At 36.7% G+C, this 18,411-nt stretch overlaps 1 long non-coding RNA gene across 1 annotated transcript; it reads right to left on the bottom strand.

Annotated features, from left to right (window-relative positions):
* Window positions 1-12,598: 12,598 nt before the first annotated feature.
* LOC144455125 (uncharacterized) lies at window positions 12,599-16,548 on the bottom strand. Its single transcript, XR_013483796.1, has 2 exons — window positions 16,175-16,548; window positions 12,599-13,016 (listed from the first exon to the last, which is right to left on the bottom strand). It is a non-coding gene; the product is annotated as an uncharacterized LOC144455125 (long non-coding RNA).
* Window positions 16,549-18,411: the final 1,863 nt, after the last annotated feature.

Here is an 18,411-nt window from a genome sequence, read left to right as displayed (position 1 = left end):
CATACAGGATTACTTGAATGATATAACAATGGGGATGACTTTGTTTCACAGCTTTTCAATTATCATTATCAAACAGTTCATGAAAGAGTGAGATTTATGTTCATCAAAGGTGTTTGTCGGTCATTAAGGATCTCTAAAGCAAAGTACAATTGGAATGGGAATTCTCTGTCAGTGACAATTTTTGAGGGATTCAGAACAATTTAAAGAGATAACATAAAGGCATCAGTAGATAGCTGATGGAGAGCCTCTTTGTTCCACAGGTATACTTATGATGTCAAGAGTAAGTGAAAAAGCATACTGGGTAGGCCTACTATGGCTGGTTCACAAGAAGACATGAGAAAGAATTACCCAGATTAAGAAGGCATAGATGCATTATGACCTCTATCTCTGGAGGAGAAATCCATAATATGAAATCACAGATGCTACTTTAGGGCTTTGAGATCTAAAAGTGTAAGATTCCATTCGATCACTAACTTTTCTCACCATTATTTCCCTTTTGACTGATATTTTCTCTATGTACTCTCATGTGAAAAATTATCTCTATTTTTGTCTTTCTGAAGCAAAGCCCTTGTTTTCAGAGTGCTGTAATTTTTCCACAGTGAATTGTCACTCTTGCCTAATGGAGAAGAAAGGATTATGAGGTGTCATTGAGAGGTCATTGAGAACTAAAGGAGTAGTGGGATTGTATTCACTCATAAATATCCCACTGTGAGGGGTAGGGGAGAGAGACCAATCAAATACCTAATAAGATAATTCTGTTGTAGATCCTACACATAATTAGCTTGCTTGTGAGTATTTAGACCCTGTTTAGCATTTCTTTGCCAAAAAACATCTGCAAACACAGCTGAACTCATTCAAGGATTTCAGCTTCAATGCTTTTGCTGCCATTCATCATAAGCCAGAGCAAATCTTCATCAAAGGTACAGCAAGTTTCAGGTAGTCATATGGTACTTCTTATAATTTAAATTAAGGTCACCCCTACACAAAGAAGAAAAAGTCCTCTAAGTAAAAGACTCACACACACACACACATATACATACCTCAGCTCTTGTAAATGAAGGCAGGAGAGGGGTCAGAGCAATAATTCATTTAGCCTTATATATACACATGGGTATATATTAAAGAATAATTTATTCAATAACAATAATCTATTCAACATAATTTGTTCAACCATCTCCCATTAATTGGGGAATGAATGAACAAATTATGGCATATGAATGTAACAAGATATTATTGTACTGTAAAGAAATGAAGAAAGAGAGGGTTTCAGAGAAATCTGGGAAGACATGTGAAGTAAAGCAGTGTGGAATGAGTAGAACCATGAGAATAATTTATACTTTAATATCAATTATCGTAAATTTTTAAAGACAATAATTATGATCAACACAGTGACAACTGTTACCAGAGCACTAATGACTAAGTATTATACCTACCAACTAACAGGGAGGTGATGAACTAATATGCAGAATGAGGTATAATTTTAAACCTGTGGCTTCTATGGGGATTTAGACCTTTGAAGGCCTTATGGGAATTTGTTTTGCTTGACTATACTCATTTGTTGCAAGAGTTTTAGTTTTCATTTTTTTCCCTATGAGAAAATGTTTGATAATTGAAAAACAAATCAATAAAATTTAACATATATTCATTGTGTCTGTTATGTACAACCTGTCATGTATTTCTAGTCTTCTAAGATACAAAGGTGAAACAGTCTTGGTCTTACTGGATTTACATTCTACTAAAATGTCAAGAATACCTTGATGCTGACTCTGTGTGACATAGTGACATTATAGATTTCCTTTGCCTAAGATTGCAGAAAACTTACAGCACAACTCAATACACAATGCTTTCCAAAAGAAAACTTTTAAAAATGCAAGTAGGGAATCATAAGTACTTGAATAGTCACTAAATTTTTATAATCCCCCTGAACCATGCTGCTCTGGGGGAAAAACAAAACAAAACAAAAAAAGACCAACAAACAAAAAACAAAACCTGAACCTGAAACAAACAATTACAAAGCAAACAAACAAACCTTGGGCTTTTCTTGCTTTTTATCCATTCATTACAAGGCAGCCTCAGAGTGAGAGAAATGCTGGTGTCACAATTAGGGTTACTTGCATCAGATACTATCTTACTATCTTACCTATCGGATATAAAGGGTATGGGATCATAGATTTAGAAATGAATTGAATGTTGGAGTCACTGAGTTAAAGTCCTCACTTTAAAGATGAGGAAATTGAGGAACAGAAAGGTTAAGTGACTTGCCCAGGGCTATACTGCTAGTAAATGTCTGTTTGGATTTAAATCCAAATCTTCTTGGCTCCAAGTCCATTCCCTATTATCCCATAAAATATTACTATATACTTGAGTTCCAACATGCCTACACACAAAAATAGTTATGTGAAAACCATAGAGACAAAGACATTTAAAGTTAAAGGGGACCTTGAATGGAAAGTTTACCACCATGTCAACGCACAATGGTGACTCAATTGAGCTCATACTGAATACACCAAATTATTTTATGAGATTTATATTGGTCAAATGGTCCAGTGAAAGAATTGTAGTATGTTCATGTGACTAATAATTGGTCTGTACTCAATGACAAAAACTGGATTCAATTAAGAATGGAATGCTCTTTGAGCCCCTATAATGAAGATCCCGTTTAGCCATGCTAGACATAAAATATATCCATATACACACTTACAGAATTATAAAGAGGTTATTTTAATTGGAAAAATTACAGCTTTAAAATGGGCTAAGGGACACTGTGTCCATTAGTCCATGTTTAAGCTTTTACTAGAATATTAAGAACTTTGTTGTACATAAATCACATTTGGGATTTTCCTTGGGGCTTCACCTCTCCATGGAATCTTGGTAATGTTCCAGGTGAAAGGGTAGCAAATCATCTATTATTGGTGCATTGTAAATAATTTTGATAATGATGGAAGGAAGATGAGCCAAATTAAATGTTCTGGCCTGCCAAGAATGCAATCTCAAGGTAACAATGTAGGGAGTGCCTCGAATACATATGTGCAAAGAAGTGTTCTTTGTCAGCTCTCAAAAGCAGTTGTACCATTCTGTTACACAAGGGTGACAGATTTCGAACTAAGTCAACAATCCTTCCACATGGGAACAAATCACACATTCTTTTATGCCGAGCTCTAGTTCTATTAAAGACAGATAACATGAGGCTTCAACAAACTGTTGACCAAGGAAAAAAAAAAGATTTCTCAGTTAAACTTCCTTTTTGTAGAAAAGCAAATGATTCTCATGTTAGTCTGGCAAACTCAATCAAGTTGGGATGTTCAAAGTAGATGTGTTACAGCAAAGATTCTGTTGGCCAAAGAATGAGCTCTCTGTAGAATGAAAACTATTGAAAGTGGAATAATGGATATAATTTCCAGATTCATTTATGGTTTTAAAAGTGATTTCCTCCACTTGTGAGCTAGAAATGAGGGCTTCTGCTTAAAATATGATTTTTAGTTAAAAGTATGGTGCTTTAATTTGGCAGACAAATGGATTGCTCATCATGACAGACTTCACTGTAAGTACAATTTGTGATACCTCTGAAAAGACCAGAGGTCAGTGTGTGGTAGAAATGTATGGTGCAGGAACTGGTCCTAATTATCCTGGTGTGTTTTTTTTCTTTAAAACGGCAAGAGTCAGAATTGTTCACATGAGCTCTCTACAATCCTCTTGGCCTAATAGCAACCATTAAAGGATGCTTTATTTTTTGGTTTGGTTTTGTTTTGCTTCTGGGGCAGATCATTGTTATGCTGTAGTCTGAATCCTGTTGATCCTTTTTGTTTTTATCAGTCATTAATTTTCAAAGTAAAGGCAATTTTAAAAATAAAACCTACCTTAAATAATGCAAATATCCTGTTTTGTCTTGCATTATTATCAATATATTGAATTATTCACCTAGATGAAACACTGGATACAACATGGGGCCCTGAGGAAAGAAAATTGGAATTCAGATTTGACCTTAGACATTTACTAGCTCTGTGACCCTGGTCAAATGTCTTGAGTTCTCTGCTTCAGTTTCTTCAACTTTAAAAATTTTAGCACCTAGCTCCCAGGGTTGGTTTGAGGGATTGCAAATGACATATTTACAAAATAATTAGCACACTACTTGGCATATAGCAGGGACTTAATAAATGTTTTGTTCCTTCCTTCCTTCCTTCCTTCCTTCCTTCTTCCTTCCTTCCTTCCTTCTTTTTTTCCTTCTTAGGGCATTTTTCTCCTCATTGGCTTTTTGGACCTCTTTTGCCATTTGGGTTAGGCTGGTTTTTTAAGGTGTTATTTTCTTCAGTATTTTTTTGGGTCTCCTTTAGCAAACTGTTGACTTGTTTTTCATGATTTTCTTGCATCACTCTCATTTCTCTTCCCAGTTTTTCCTCTACTTCCCTTACTTGCTTCTCAAAATCCCTTTTGAGCTCTTCCAAGGCCTGGGACTGATTCATATTTTTCTTGGAGGCTTTGGATGTAGGAGCTTTGATTTTGTTGTCTTCTTCTGGTTGTGTATTTTGATCTTCTTTTTCACCAAAGTGAGATAATATAGTCTGACTCTTTTTGCACTGCCTGCTCATGATCCCAGACAATTACTTGAGTTTTAAACTCTTTGTTAAGGTAAGAGTCTGCTTCCAATGTGGAGAGTGTACTGTCCCAAGCTTCAGGGGTTTGTGTAGCTGTTTTCAGAGATACTTGTAGGGACCTGTAAATGTTCAGTTCTTCCAAGGTGGTATGATAAGGGGCGAGGTGTTTACTCCTTTCCTGGCCTGTGACCACAAGTATTCCTTTCTGTCCTGTAACTGTGAGGAGGGGCTCTCTCCACAATCCTACAAGCTCCACCAAGCCAGCGCTCCTCCTCACCCCACCACTGCACCCAGAACTGTGACCCAGATCCAAACACGGGCAAAGCAAGAGATTCCTGCCTCAGCACTGGCAAAGAGATCCCTGCAGTCCCTCTCTGATCAGCCACTGGATTCCCCCTCAATCTGTGGGCCAGAAGCTCGGGAAGCAGCTGCCCCCCCCCAACCACACTCTTGGGAATGGAGCTGAAACCCTGCCTTGCTCTCTGAGCACTGACAGAAACAGAATTTTCCCACTGACCTTCTAAGTTGTCTTTGGCATTCGTGTATTGAGGAGTCTGGAAACCACAGCTGCCCGAGATTCAGTCCTTAGAGGCCTGCTCCAGGTTCGCTGCGGGCCTGCGCACCTACACCGTGCTGCACCATGCTCCCAGCCCGGCGCCATACACCTTTCTGATCAACCATCCAGGTTGTCTTGGGCTGGAAATGTGTTTCACTCTGTCTTTTTGTGGGTTCTGATGCTTCAGAATTTGTTTAGAGCCATTTTTTATGAGTATTTGGAGGGGTTTGGGGGAGAGCTCAAGCAAGTCACTGCTTTCACTCTGCCATCTTGGCTCCGACCCCCCTTCCTTCCTTCCTTTCTTCCTTCCTTTTTACCTTCCTTCCATTTGATAAATATGTCATGGGATCTTAATTTGGAGATGCCCTTAGAGTCCATTTTACTAAATTCTTTCAATTTGCACTTGAGAAAACTATGTCTTCAAATAATGAAGTCATTTACCCAAAGTTAAATGGCTAGCAAGTAGAAAATTCGGTATTCAAATCCAGATCTTCTGGCTTCAGATTCACTTTTCCTTCAAATATGCATGATTGACTCAGTTAACACACAGTTAATATCCTTAAGAATTTGTGTCATACTCCTCTCTGTTTTCCTCTTCAAACATTTGTTGTTCAGTCATTTCAGTTGTGTCTGACTCTTTGTGACCCCTTTTGGAATTTTCTTGGCAATGGTATTAGAGCGATTTGCCATTTCCTTCTCCATCTCATTTTTCAGATGAGGACGTAGAGGCAAACAGGGTTAAGTGATGTGGCCAGGGTCACATAACTAGTATCTGAGGTTGTCTTTGATCTCAGGTCTTCCTGACTTAAGATCTGGAACTCTGTCCACTGAGTCTCCTAGCTGCCCTTCAGCTAACTTTAAACATAGGGAATTGCTATATTCTTGTCTTCCGGGACAAGATGATGAGACAAACCTACCTGTATTCCTTCCCTGTGCAAACCTACTTCCCTTCCAAATATCCTCACATACTTTTTCAGAGATCAAACTTCAGGGATCTAATGACAGGGGCTATGTGTTTGCCCACTTCCCTTCCCTAAATGCAGTCATTTCCTTTGACATTCATTATTTCTTATCCAGAAGACTAAAGTCAGAGCTCATTGGGAAGGCAAATAATTGAGGCAACTCTTCAGATAATCCAAACAATTATACTAACATAGGTAGTTTAGTCAAAAACACTTGAATTATTCTGATAATTGCTTTAAATCTCTGCTTTCCATTGGATGCAGAGTACTGACCTATTCCCATTTGGCTGGATGTACAAAGCATCTATTTTCATCCTGCTTAGGCTGAATGTATGTGTGTGTGTGTGTGTGTGTGGTGTGTGTGTGTGTGTGTGTATGAATAATTTAAGACTGTATGAAACCACAAAATTTTAAGTGATATTGAAATGTCACAGCGGTGAGAAATTTTTAAAAATCCAACACAAGGTAGACAAAAGCATAAAACCAAACCTTCCATTTGAAATATTCTTAAAACTTGAACATAAACCTAGAGGAATAAATGAGTAAAGGTAATAATAGTATTAAGTAGCATTTATGTAATGCCTTTGTTTGCACACACTTTACATACTTTGTCTCATTTGATCCTCACAACACTTCTATAAGGTAGGTGTTTTTAGTATTGTCAGAATTTTACAGGTAAGGAAACTGAGACTGAGAGGTTAAACAACTTGCCCAGGGTCACACAGCTTATGATTCAAAATAAGGTTAGATTGTGAGCTCCTTGAGGATAGGTACTGTTTTTATCCTTCTTTGTATCACCATCACTTAGTACAGTGCCTGACACATAGTAGGTGCTTAATAAATGCTTATTGACTTAACTTCGCTTTTTCTGGCTGCAAGTAAAACCTATACCACTCAACTGTTCCCTAGGAAACAGAAGTAAATGCAAGAAGTATAAGATCAGAACAATTCCATTATGTAAAAGTCTATATAAAATAAGTGAATTTATCAAAATAAAAGAATGAAGGTAATAACATAAAGTATATATAATTCAGTATAGCACCAGGTTTTTCAGAGATCTGGATGCCTGTTTCATTTTCAGAGAGTATCATACACAACACAAAATAGAGTTTCTCTCTCTTTCTCTCTCTCTCTCTCTCTTTTCCTCTCTTCACTTTTTCCCTCTCTCTTGATATGTATATATATATGCACACAAACACAAAACATATATATGTATATATATGTATATGTATATATACATGTATACATATATATATGTGTATATGTATATATACATATATACACACACTTACACACATCTGTATACTTGAATCCAAATTCCAAATCCCAGTTTTATTATTTCATGGCAATACATCAGTGAAAGTTCAATAAGATATGGTTCCTCCACCCCATATATTTCTGCAATGACATTGGCAATGTGACAAAGATAATTTTTGAATAAGAAAAATTCTCACCTGTCTCACATGATTTTGAAAATATTTATTTTAATAAAGAAAGAACTAATACAAGCTCCTTTTCCACAAGATATTATAATGTGTAGAACAGAAATTCTCACACTCACTCCTATGTATTTTTCTTATTTTCTTATTTCTATTTCTATTATATGTCTTTAAACTCCTAGCTTGTTCAATAGTTACCAGTGTGCATCTTATTTCCTGCATGTGTCTGTAAGATCTGTGAAGGCAGGGTCCATGAATTCCTTCCATAGTACCACAATGTCTTATTAGCACTTAGTCGTATCTGATGAATGAAAGAGTAAATAAAATGGCTTTATTACTTCCATATGAATAAAGAAAACCTCTGTCCAATTCATTTCAATACAAAAGCAGATGTTGTCTTAGGCTCTCTAAGCTTTTCAAACAAGTATATGAAGACCCAGATTTCACAATAGGTATCATAGCTTGGTGAAATTAAGAATTATTGGACTGGCAGATAGCATGCTTTCAAAGAAAAGAGGCACACTTTAATATTCAACATGAATTAAGGACCTAATTAAAGGTAATTATGACATAATTCGCACTTACTTATTTAATTAACTGTGAATATAAGGTGTCAAGGATAGTGTAAGCAGAGAAAATACTCAAGGGGTCATTGTGGTTGTGACCCTTGTTATGGAATCTGGCATGGTATGAAGAAGAAAAGCCAAGACAGGAAAAAGAACCAAAAAAAATTTGACGTAAGTCATATTTTTCATTAGTGATGCCAGCAAAGAAAGACAACCTGTTTTAACATTTCAAAAGGGATTACTACAACTATTCCCCTTCTTTAAAAGGCCAGTGGAATTAACTTTGAAAGAACACTTTTTCTGCTGTTCCTTTGCCCTGTCCAAATGTGGCCAATGGTCACTCTTCATAATGGAAGCTTTAAAAGAGTAATTTGGGGAACAGGGAGGATGACAAGCCCATTCAGTGGGGGATCATTCTGAAGCCAAAAGGAGACATACTAAGTGGTGTGATGCTAAATGATAGGAGGAGTTAATGTAGCTTAGGTAATGATGACTGTCTTTGTAATAGTATGTTCATGGACATTGGGTCTAATTTTTATGGTATAGTGGGCATTGTATGTCAACTTAATGCACTGAAAAGGAGGGAATTTTCTGCCATCCAAATGGATGTGGAAAAAAATATATATCCCTTTATAGCTAATGATCTGTCCATGTTATTTTTAACACAGTTTATTAAGAAAAGATTGGACCAACCCACAACAATAAATCTATGGTTGGATACATCCGAATTTGATTTACTTTAAAGGTCGTGATGAAGTTCAATGAAAATGAAGATTCCGGCTTACTAGTCAGACTATTCCACTGATGCCTGGGCTCTCCTTTTATGGCGTTTCATGATGCTCACAAAAACTGGTAAGTCAGAGTCAGGAAGAATAATAAGCTTCTTTCAAGTTTTTCCCAAGAGGTTTTTCACACTTCGTTCTGAGTCCTGAAAATTTCCCAGTGGTGGTATAAACAGTGAAGGGGGGAGAAGGAGGTAGAATTAACAAAACAGGGAATTTTCACTTGACTAGAACTCTGATGAATAGCTGCTCTAAGATGAAAAGAAATACAGACCCTCCTCCACCTCCTTCCTTGGAGGCTGTAAGAGAAAGCTGTGTTAGGCTTCCCATATAGTCTATAACTGAAACAAAGTTGATTTCAGCATTGCCCATGGAGGACATAGCAGAGTATCATTCTCTGTCCAAAGGATAGAGAAGGGAGGCTGACATAAACCCACTGAAAGACTTGCTTTTCCTATCACTCCTTTCCACTTAAAATGATAGTCAAATTGGCTTACTCTGGCAACAGAATTAGGCCGAAGAAGAATGGTAGTGTCTGTAGTGAATCTAGCTACTAAGAGAGGCCTGTGGAGATGGGAGCATGGGTGAGAATAAGCCTTTGTATAGTACCTACTAAGTGCCAGGTGCTGGGCTAAGTGGTTTTTTACAAATATGATTTCATTTGAGAACTTTGCCCCTGGGTGCTGAACTGAAAGTGGTGAAAGATTTTCTTCAGTATAGGAACAATATATATTAGCACATAGTCAGCAAAAATTAGTTAAAATAGGAAGCTACCACACTGTGGACTTGGGTGAGCTCATGCTCTGCCCTAACCCTACCTTCCATCCCCTTACATTTGCATACACATACACCCACAGACACACACACACACACACACACACACACACACACACACACACACACACACACAGAGTGGACTTCCCAGCAGTACCAGTATCCAAGAATCACACAGACCATTACATTTGTATGCTCTTTTTGTATACTTCATGTTGCTTGCTCCAGATGCAAACATTCCCAGTTACATCTCTTCTGGTTTTGCATGCATAATCTTGGAACTGCTTTTCCCAAGCACTAATTTTCAATTATGTGACCAGCATTGAACATTGAATTAGTGTAGCAGATGCTTGGCATTTCTGGAATGTGGAAATCTCAATAATATGGTATTCATCTATATTAAAAATACTAAAGAAAATGCACTTCTGTGTGCGATGTGTATGTATCTATTTCTCTTCCCTCTTTTTTTTCCTACCTCAAATGAATTTATTTAGTGGAATGTATATGCATGTAGATAATTTGGAATGGCGATGGGCTGGGGGTTGTCTTCATACACTCTTTGCCAACTCCTGGCTAGCCATCTCCTCTTTCTCACCACCAACTCTTCCCCACTCCCTCCAGTTGCCATGCAGCAAAATACATGGAAAACAAATCACATTGCAATAATATCCATTCATTCCCTTTCTCCACCTATGCAAATGGTTCTAATTGCCATGAGATTTATCAAAAACAAAAGGTCATAAGTCAGAGAAAGGATGTGGGTTGACATTTTTACATGAATTGTGAGAACTGAATATCAATAATCCTCACATGTGAGGGCTCTTGTGCTAAAAGAGAATTTCTTTCTATTTTGGCTATAGGGACTGCACTTGTGATTTCATTGGAGTAGGAGCTTTCTGGTGAGGAATATACTCTGTGATTATAATCAAAAGCCTTTCTGGAAGGGCCTAGTCCAATCATCCTTCATTCCTCTTGCAGCTCTGCTTCTGACTGCCTTCTCACCCAAGAAGTTCTCCCGTCCCATGTGGCCTTCTTACCCTGGAACACATCTGTACCGTGATAGCCCCCTTTCACTTATTGGTGAATTCCTCCCAGAAACTGCTTTGTGGAAGGTCTCAGGCCAGCCATTTTTCATTCTTCTCCTGGCTGTGCTTCTGAGTCTCTGGGTTTTGCCAGCATTCCTCCCCATAGATATTTCACCCCTCTTTTCAGCCCTTTTTTATGTGTTGCTTTCCTCTATTAGAATGTAAATTCCTTGAGGGCAGCGTGTTCTAATTGCCATGAGACTGAACAAAAACAAAAAAAAGTCTTTAGTCAGAGAAAGAATGTGGATTGACATTTTCACATGAATTGTGAGAACTGGAGATCAAGAATCCTCACATGTGAGGGCTCTCATGCTAAAAGAGAATTTCTACATATTTTGGATAGAGGGACTGCACCTGTGATTTCATTGGAAGAGGGGGTTTCTTTTTGCTTTCTATTTTTCTTTTTTCTTTTGTCTTTCTATTTGTGTCTGCAGAGCTTAATACACTATTTGGAACATGATATGTGCTTAAAAATATTTGGTGACTTGACTTGATGCTGAAACTTACAGTTTAGAGAACTGTCTGGAACACTGAAACAATAAGTGAATGGCCCAGCATCACACAAAAATATGTGTCAGAGGACTAAATTGAATCCACATCTTGGCTCTATGGTCAACTCTCTCTAAACTCTGCCCTGCCTCTTTTCTACATATTATGCTTTTCTTTGTGCATATAAATACATACATACATACATACATACATATATATATATATATGTACATGTATATATGTTTATATAACATCATGTGCTATTTTATATATCTTTCTTTCTTTTAACCATAGTGTTATGTTCCTAATTTTTATATGCTTATAAATAAGTATCAATGATTTCCTGTCACATATATATATATATATATATATGCAGTATACATATGCATATGAATATATCCATAAGCATACATATACACACATATGCATATATTTAAGTATGGATATATAAGCATATCCACAAATCCCTTCTCTGATTCTCCTTTTTTCATTCTTTCTCTTTTTCAATGAGTTCTTAGTTGTGAGGAATTGCTGTAGAAACTCCTCCCACCAATTTGAATAAGAAATTATTCCAGGATTTATAATATTAGAGAATTTCCTAAGACACTGAGAAATTAGATGATTTATCTAAGGTCATTTTAACTGCCTTCTAGTTTCTTTCTTTTTTTCATGGGGAATAATACAATGTGAATTATCAATAAAAGTTTGTTGAATCAAGAACAACTTGAGGACAAATTTAAATCTGAAGATTCCATGATTTTGTCATCCTTGGGAACCCTTGGGGTAGAAACTACCTATCTAATGCAACCCATTCATGACAGCAGATAAATTCTGGGATTGCTTTAGGCCCCAAGAGATTAAATTGCTTTCCCAGGGTCACACAACTAGGTAACGCACAGTATTGTCAGTGTGAAGTGAGACTTGGACTTAGGTCTTCCTTACTTTGAAATCGAAGTTCTACTACTACATCATGTAACCACTATATTGTTATAACAAAAAAAAAAATTGAAGGAAGAAAAATTAATAACTGAGACAAATTAATATAATTTTCAGTGATAATGAGGCTTACAATCTGTTTGTACATATATGAGTGAATGCAATGGAATGGAGATGAAGTTCATTTGAATTGAGGAGACTGAGGACCTTTGAGTTAAGGACACTTGAAGGATCATCAACATTCAATTGCTATGGTAGAAAGAGCCCGGGATTTAGTCAGAGGACTTGAGTTCAAATTGCAGTTCTCCCTGTATGACCTTAGGGGAGTCACTTAATTTCTCCATGCTTGTTTCCTCACATGAGAAATTAGAAATTTGGACCCAGTGATCTCTAAATGATACCAAATAGCTCTAAATCTATAGGCCTATGAAGTTACTTTTAATTAATGAACTATATACATTTTACTGATACTTGTCTGATCTCATAGCATTAATGAGGCAAAGTATATACCAGCTTGTGAGTGATACATCAGAATAAGATGATGGTAGGGAGTGAGTACTACCAGCATAAAAGAGGAGAGAATCAGAAAGAAAAAAACTTTTTCAGGAATACTGATGTTCCAACTAGATTTGTAAACCATCTGCGACAATCATCATTGCAAAAATGACAGTCAACATCTTATTATTGGCTCTTCATCTTCTCAGTCTTGCCTTCCTCCTCTGCTTGTCTCTCTGACCAGTTTTCCTTTGATGCTCAGGGTCTCTATCCCTCTGGTCAGTATGCTGACAGGAGTGAATGTTCCTCTCAGGGACCCAGACCGGTTCTCCTGCATGTTCTGGAAAAACACAAGCATAACCTTGACCCCAGGTTAGTAATTTTACCGGACCATCCCAATTACCCATCTTTGGATCCTTCCACATTACCATGACATCTGGTTGCTCATGTAGCAACCTGTTCTTTTGTCCTGCAAAATGTTTTTGTGCAGGAGTACATCCCTGATCATCTAGTGTCAAAAAATTTGTGGTATATGTTACCTGATCCAATCTCCTTCTTACCCTATTTTCTATTCCCTCTTTTTTTCTGTTTATCAAGGAGGATTTTAATATCCTTGTTAATGGCTTGTCCAGTAAGATTGTACAGGATGGCAGTAGAGTGAGTGATATTATAGGTGAGACAAAATTGTGCAAAATTCCTGCTAGTATAGGCGGGACCACTGTCATTCTTGAGGTGTCTTGGATTGCCAAGAATACTAAAGAAAAACAAAAAATGATATTGCTTATGTCCTTCTTAAAATATGTAACTAATCCAAAGTATTTGCTTCTCTTCATATGATATTAGTCTTTCCCCCACCTTTTTTTTTTGCTCATACTCTGGCACATACATTGTAATTACACTTAAAAAACATGAATCACACATTGATATGAAATAAAGGAATTTTAGAATAAGACTCTCCCTAACATCGTGTAATTGTTCAGTAGAAAAATAGCCAACTAAATATGATTAAGTAATGTTTAGAACAGCATAAGTTTAAGTAGCTAAGAAATCAGGTATATATAGAAATGTGTTTAGGGCTATGCTTCTTGGCAGAAAACACAGAAATAACTAAGTTTCCTATCTGTAGTTAAAAAAAAAGATTCCCTAATGGTTTAATTAATAAAAATTATTTTCAACTCTGAAATGTTGTTTTAACTACTGACCAGGCTATGACAAATTTATGCTGGATTTTCTAATACAAGAGGGGAGTTAGGCAGTAGAACTCTGCAGCAAAGCAAAAGAATTTCTTTAGTTATCTATTGAATTCAAGAGGGTTTTGTTGGGCAAGGGTAAAAATCTGTTTCTAAATATTCAAAGACAAATAAATGTCCCCTTTCCCACTTCACTTGTTTAATTTGCTTGCAAACCCTCCCAAAGAACCACCAGGACAAATGAAAGCCTAAAAACATTGCTATTAATATTCTAACAAAGTCGGAATGAATAATTTTTAAATCAAAAAGTTCTATCAAAGATATGTTAAAAAGGACTTATGAAGTTATAGCCTTTTATATACTGTAAAATATATTAAGATTTTAGCTATATTATAACTAGTACTAAGGAGCTGATTCAGAAAATTTACAAGCTACATTTTACTGGAAATTTTAGTATACATACAGTGCATTAGACTGTGTTTAACATACAAACTGCTCATGTCAAATTTCTAAAGCAGAGAGTTTATTTACTCCTACCCTTGAAGTTTCCTCCCCACCTGATTAAGAAGACAAGTTGATTTGTTTTCTAATTATTGATATAACTTAGCTTCTTAATTTTCCTCTTTTTTGAATACCAATGTAATTTTTAAGTTACCTAAATGGTGGTTGTAGATAAAATGATACAAGCGTTATTTTTCTAGAATTACTATAAGATAGAACTCTTGATTTACAAACTGGTCTGAAATGAATGGAAGCTTGCAAAAGACATGTATCTACAAAAGTTATAAAATTAAGTATGCTATTTTAGCTCTAACTTCAATAAACTTTTTATATACGTATATAAAGCAAATGTCCCATTTTCTTTGATTATTAAAAAGGATCTAAAATGAAATCCCCCTAACCACTGATTTTGGTTAGTCTGCTCATCTGACATATCACATTTACCTTTTTTTTTTAAAAAAAATACTCTTTGGAAATGTGATGGCTGACAAAAAATGTTAATATACAATTTTCTTTGAGACTCTTGAAAACCACAAAAATTTCTAATGTCATAAGGACTACAAATTCTAACATTTCATGTAAAGTCATCATAACTCTTTGCATGCCACAATGACACACACCTAAGGCCAACTTTTTCAGAATGTACTATAACTTGAATAAAATCAAATAGGGAGACATATATAAAATGGGAAATACAATGTAGCTTCACATCACAGCTCCTGCTTGTCCATAAGGCATTATGGAGGGAGTAATAACTTCACTTACACACTGACTTTGTAAATGTGATCAGCTGCCAATGTCCTGAATATTTATGAATCTCACTTTAGTTTTTATGTATGTTACATAAAATTGTACCCAGGAAACCAAAAAAGGCTTTCCAGAACTACTGGTAGATTCTATTTAAACAACTAAAAATTACCAGAATTATGCTGTGTTTTAATGTTACTTGAAGAATAATTAATATTCACTTGAAAAAAGGACTCTTGTACATGAGGAAACTCTACTTGCACACATGGGACTTTTTAACAAGAACAGGACAGCAGCATGGTAACTACTTTTCTAAGTATATTTTGTATGCAAAATAATTCCAAGATATAATCATTAAGTTCTCATACAGTACTATTATCTTGAACAATAATCAATAAAGTAGCAAATATGTGAAAATTGCAACACCACAAAGACTCAGCACTGCCATTTCCTAGTGCAGTCAATGTTGGTATTAGTACAGTCTTAGAATAGTTGAGCAAAATAGTCAGCAGATTGAATCTTGGTGATACACTGGACTGATTTCAGCTATGACTTGCAATGCAATGATTGCACTGTACAGGTATCTTATGAAGAGATTTCAGTAGCAGAATGGCACTTGGCTTGTTCTCAATAGAAATGACAAAAATGCAGTTGACAATTTAAAGAAAGACAATGTTCTTATTTGCATGCTAAAATTTTGTGTCCCCTGTATTCGAACGCTTTCAAATAATATTCTCTGTCTCTCTGTTCTGCTGAGGACCTCTGCCCCATGTTAGCTAATTATTTTATAGGACACTACTTAGCCAGTGTGGTTTACTTTCCCTTTAAATTGAAGACACCGAAAAGCAGCAGTCTCGTTCTTAGCCCATATAGTTTACTTTAGCTTTCCCCGCCTGTGCGGTTTGCTTTCACTTTAAATCTGAGATGCCAAAAATCTGCAGTCTCGTTCTGAAGTTTACTTTCGTTTTAAGAGACACTAAAAAGCGGCACTCTCTTTTCTTTTTAATCCCCACTTAACCTGGTGAAAATAAAAAACTATATAGGAAAATTATCTCCCTACCTTGTTAGCTGCCTTCTCTTGATGACCAGAGCTCCTTTTCTAGGGCTGTTGGCCAAGCAGCCCACTTTGTCTAGGTCCACTCTGCCGGGGGAAGCCTTCCTTTCAGGTCCCTGTCTAGCTGCCAAATGAGTGCCTGCCTCCGCAGCCATGGTCTGATGCTGGCAGAGTGTGAAGAGAGAAAGAATCACGGGCCAGGTGGAAGATGTGAAGAACAAACCTCATTTATTGATCCGAGGGCTCAGGCTTATATAGCACTGGATCAAGCAACAGTAACATTAGTATTCATGAAAAGTACAAATCTAATTAAGTGATTTCCTTACTTCCTTGTACCTTGTCTGTTACATTCTTTCCTGCGTCCTGTCCTGTACCCTATCCGTTTCCTCCCTTCCTGCATCCTGTTCTCAAGAGACGGAACAGGGGGGTGGTAAGCCGACATCCTGAGTTTCACAGCTGCCGGGCTTAGTACAAAGTACAGGTGAGACCTGGGCTGGCCTAAGCCCTCCAACTCCCCAGAACTGGCCCTCTGCAAGGGGAGAAAAGGAGAGCTGGGGAAAATGACACCAGAGGTCATCTAATTGACAAATTAAATGACCTTTGCTCAGTCTTCTTTTTTGCTTCTGGCTCCATGTGGCGTTTTCCATTGGTGGTCACTATTCTACTTGGATTTATCTTCTCTTGGTCTTCATGACATTACAATCTCTATGCCTTCTTTCCAATCCCCCCCAATTCCATGCCTCCCAACACTATATAAATTTATAAGTCCATAAAATCTCAGTCCCCATCTTCTCCTTTTCTCCCAGCACATTATTTTAGAGATATATTCTGCTTTTGTGATATTTGTTAGTATGGGGATGATGGAGGGCTACTGGCATAACAATGGAGGGATACAGTGGGTTCCCTATCACTGTAAGTCTCAAAGCCGAAAACAGATGGACATTTGTCAGGGATGCTGTAGCAGTTATCCTTGTTTAGGTCAAAGTTGGACTAGATAAGTTTTAACATGTGTGCGACCTTAGAAAAGCCACATCTCTTCTCTGGCCCTCATTTTCGTATCTGAAAAGTGAAGGGGTTACATTAATGAAACTTTAAGTTTCCTTCCATTTCTAAGTCTATGGTTCTAGGATCTTTTCCAACCTTAAGATTCTATGGTTTGCATGATTGTTGTTTTTTTTTTTTATCTTGTCTAGCCTCTTCATTTTACTACACTACTGAGGAGATAAGATGAATCTTACTCAGAAAATGAAGAGACCTAAATCTAGCATAATATTCTGTATTCCATTTTTTTGCTAGGTATTTTACTCAGCCTATTATTTAAAACCCTCCAGCAGCCATGTCCCCCAACTTCAATATGTTTCTCATGATAAATTAGCGTGATCTCTTTGGCTCCAACTAGTAATACCTCCTCACATAGGAAAGCATTGTGGTATGGTAGAAACTGGGCTGAATTTGGAGTCAAAGGATTTGGATTCCTTTTATGGCTCTGCCTCACTTTTATGACTCTAGGGGCAATTCATTTGAACCTTTTTTGTCTGGTTATAGGCTAATTCTCTATGCATATTATTTCTTTAGAAAGAAAAAAACCCTTTAAATTAAAAGATTTCCAAAGCTAAACAGCCATTGTAATGAAGAGAGAAGTATTGGTGAGACCACTGCTTACACCTGATATTTATTCATCCAACATTTATTGAGTGTCTTTAATATAGTTAGCAACTGATTCAATTTAATTTGATAAACATTTATTAAGCACCTACCATGTGCCAGGCAGTGGGGATACAAAAAGAGTCAAAAGACAGTCCCTGCCCTTAATGAGTTTATAATCCAATGGGGGGGAAGAGAACAAGCAAACGAATATATACAAATCAAGCTATATAAAGAATAAATAGGAAGTAATTAACAGAGGGAAGGTATTGTAATTAAGAAGTGTTGGGGAAGACTTCTTGCTAGAGTCAAGACAATTATGATGGTAATAGTTGAGTTTTCCATAGCACTGGAAATTTTTCAAAAAAGAAAAAAATGTTATATGTCTCTAACACATATTTGCCATGCAGCCCTAAGTAACCCACTCTCAATCCCTCCCAGGCACCTCTTAAGAAGCTGAAGAGAAGGTGCTAACCTTCATAGGCAGAGGGAGCTTCCTCAGCTGAAACTTCTCTTATAATAATGAAATCTCAGGTCCATTTCACTATAACTTAGAAAATGCAGTATTTAGCCTAAATATGCTACTGTATTTATTATGT

Source organism: Phascolarctos cinereus, unplaced genomic scaffold (genome assembly GCF_003287225.1).
Source record: "Phascolarctos cinereus isolate Bilbo 61053 unplaced genomic scaffold, phaCin_HiC Scaffold_9;HRSCAF=440, whole genome shotgun sequence".
NCBI classification, from domain to species: Eukaryota; Metazoa; Chordata; class Mammalia; order Diprotodontia; family Phascolarctidae; genus Phascolarctos; species Phascolarctos cinereus.
This window is presented reverse-complemented; position numbering and strand designations above follow the sequence as displayed.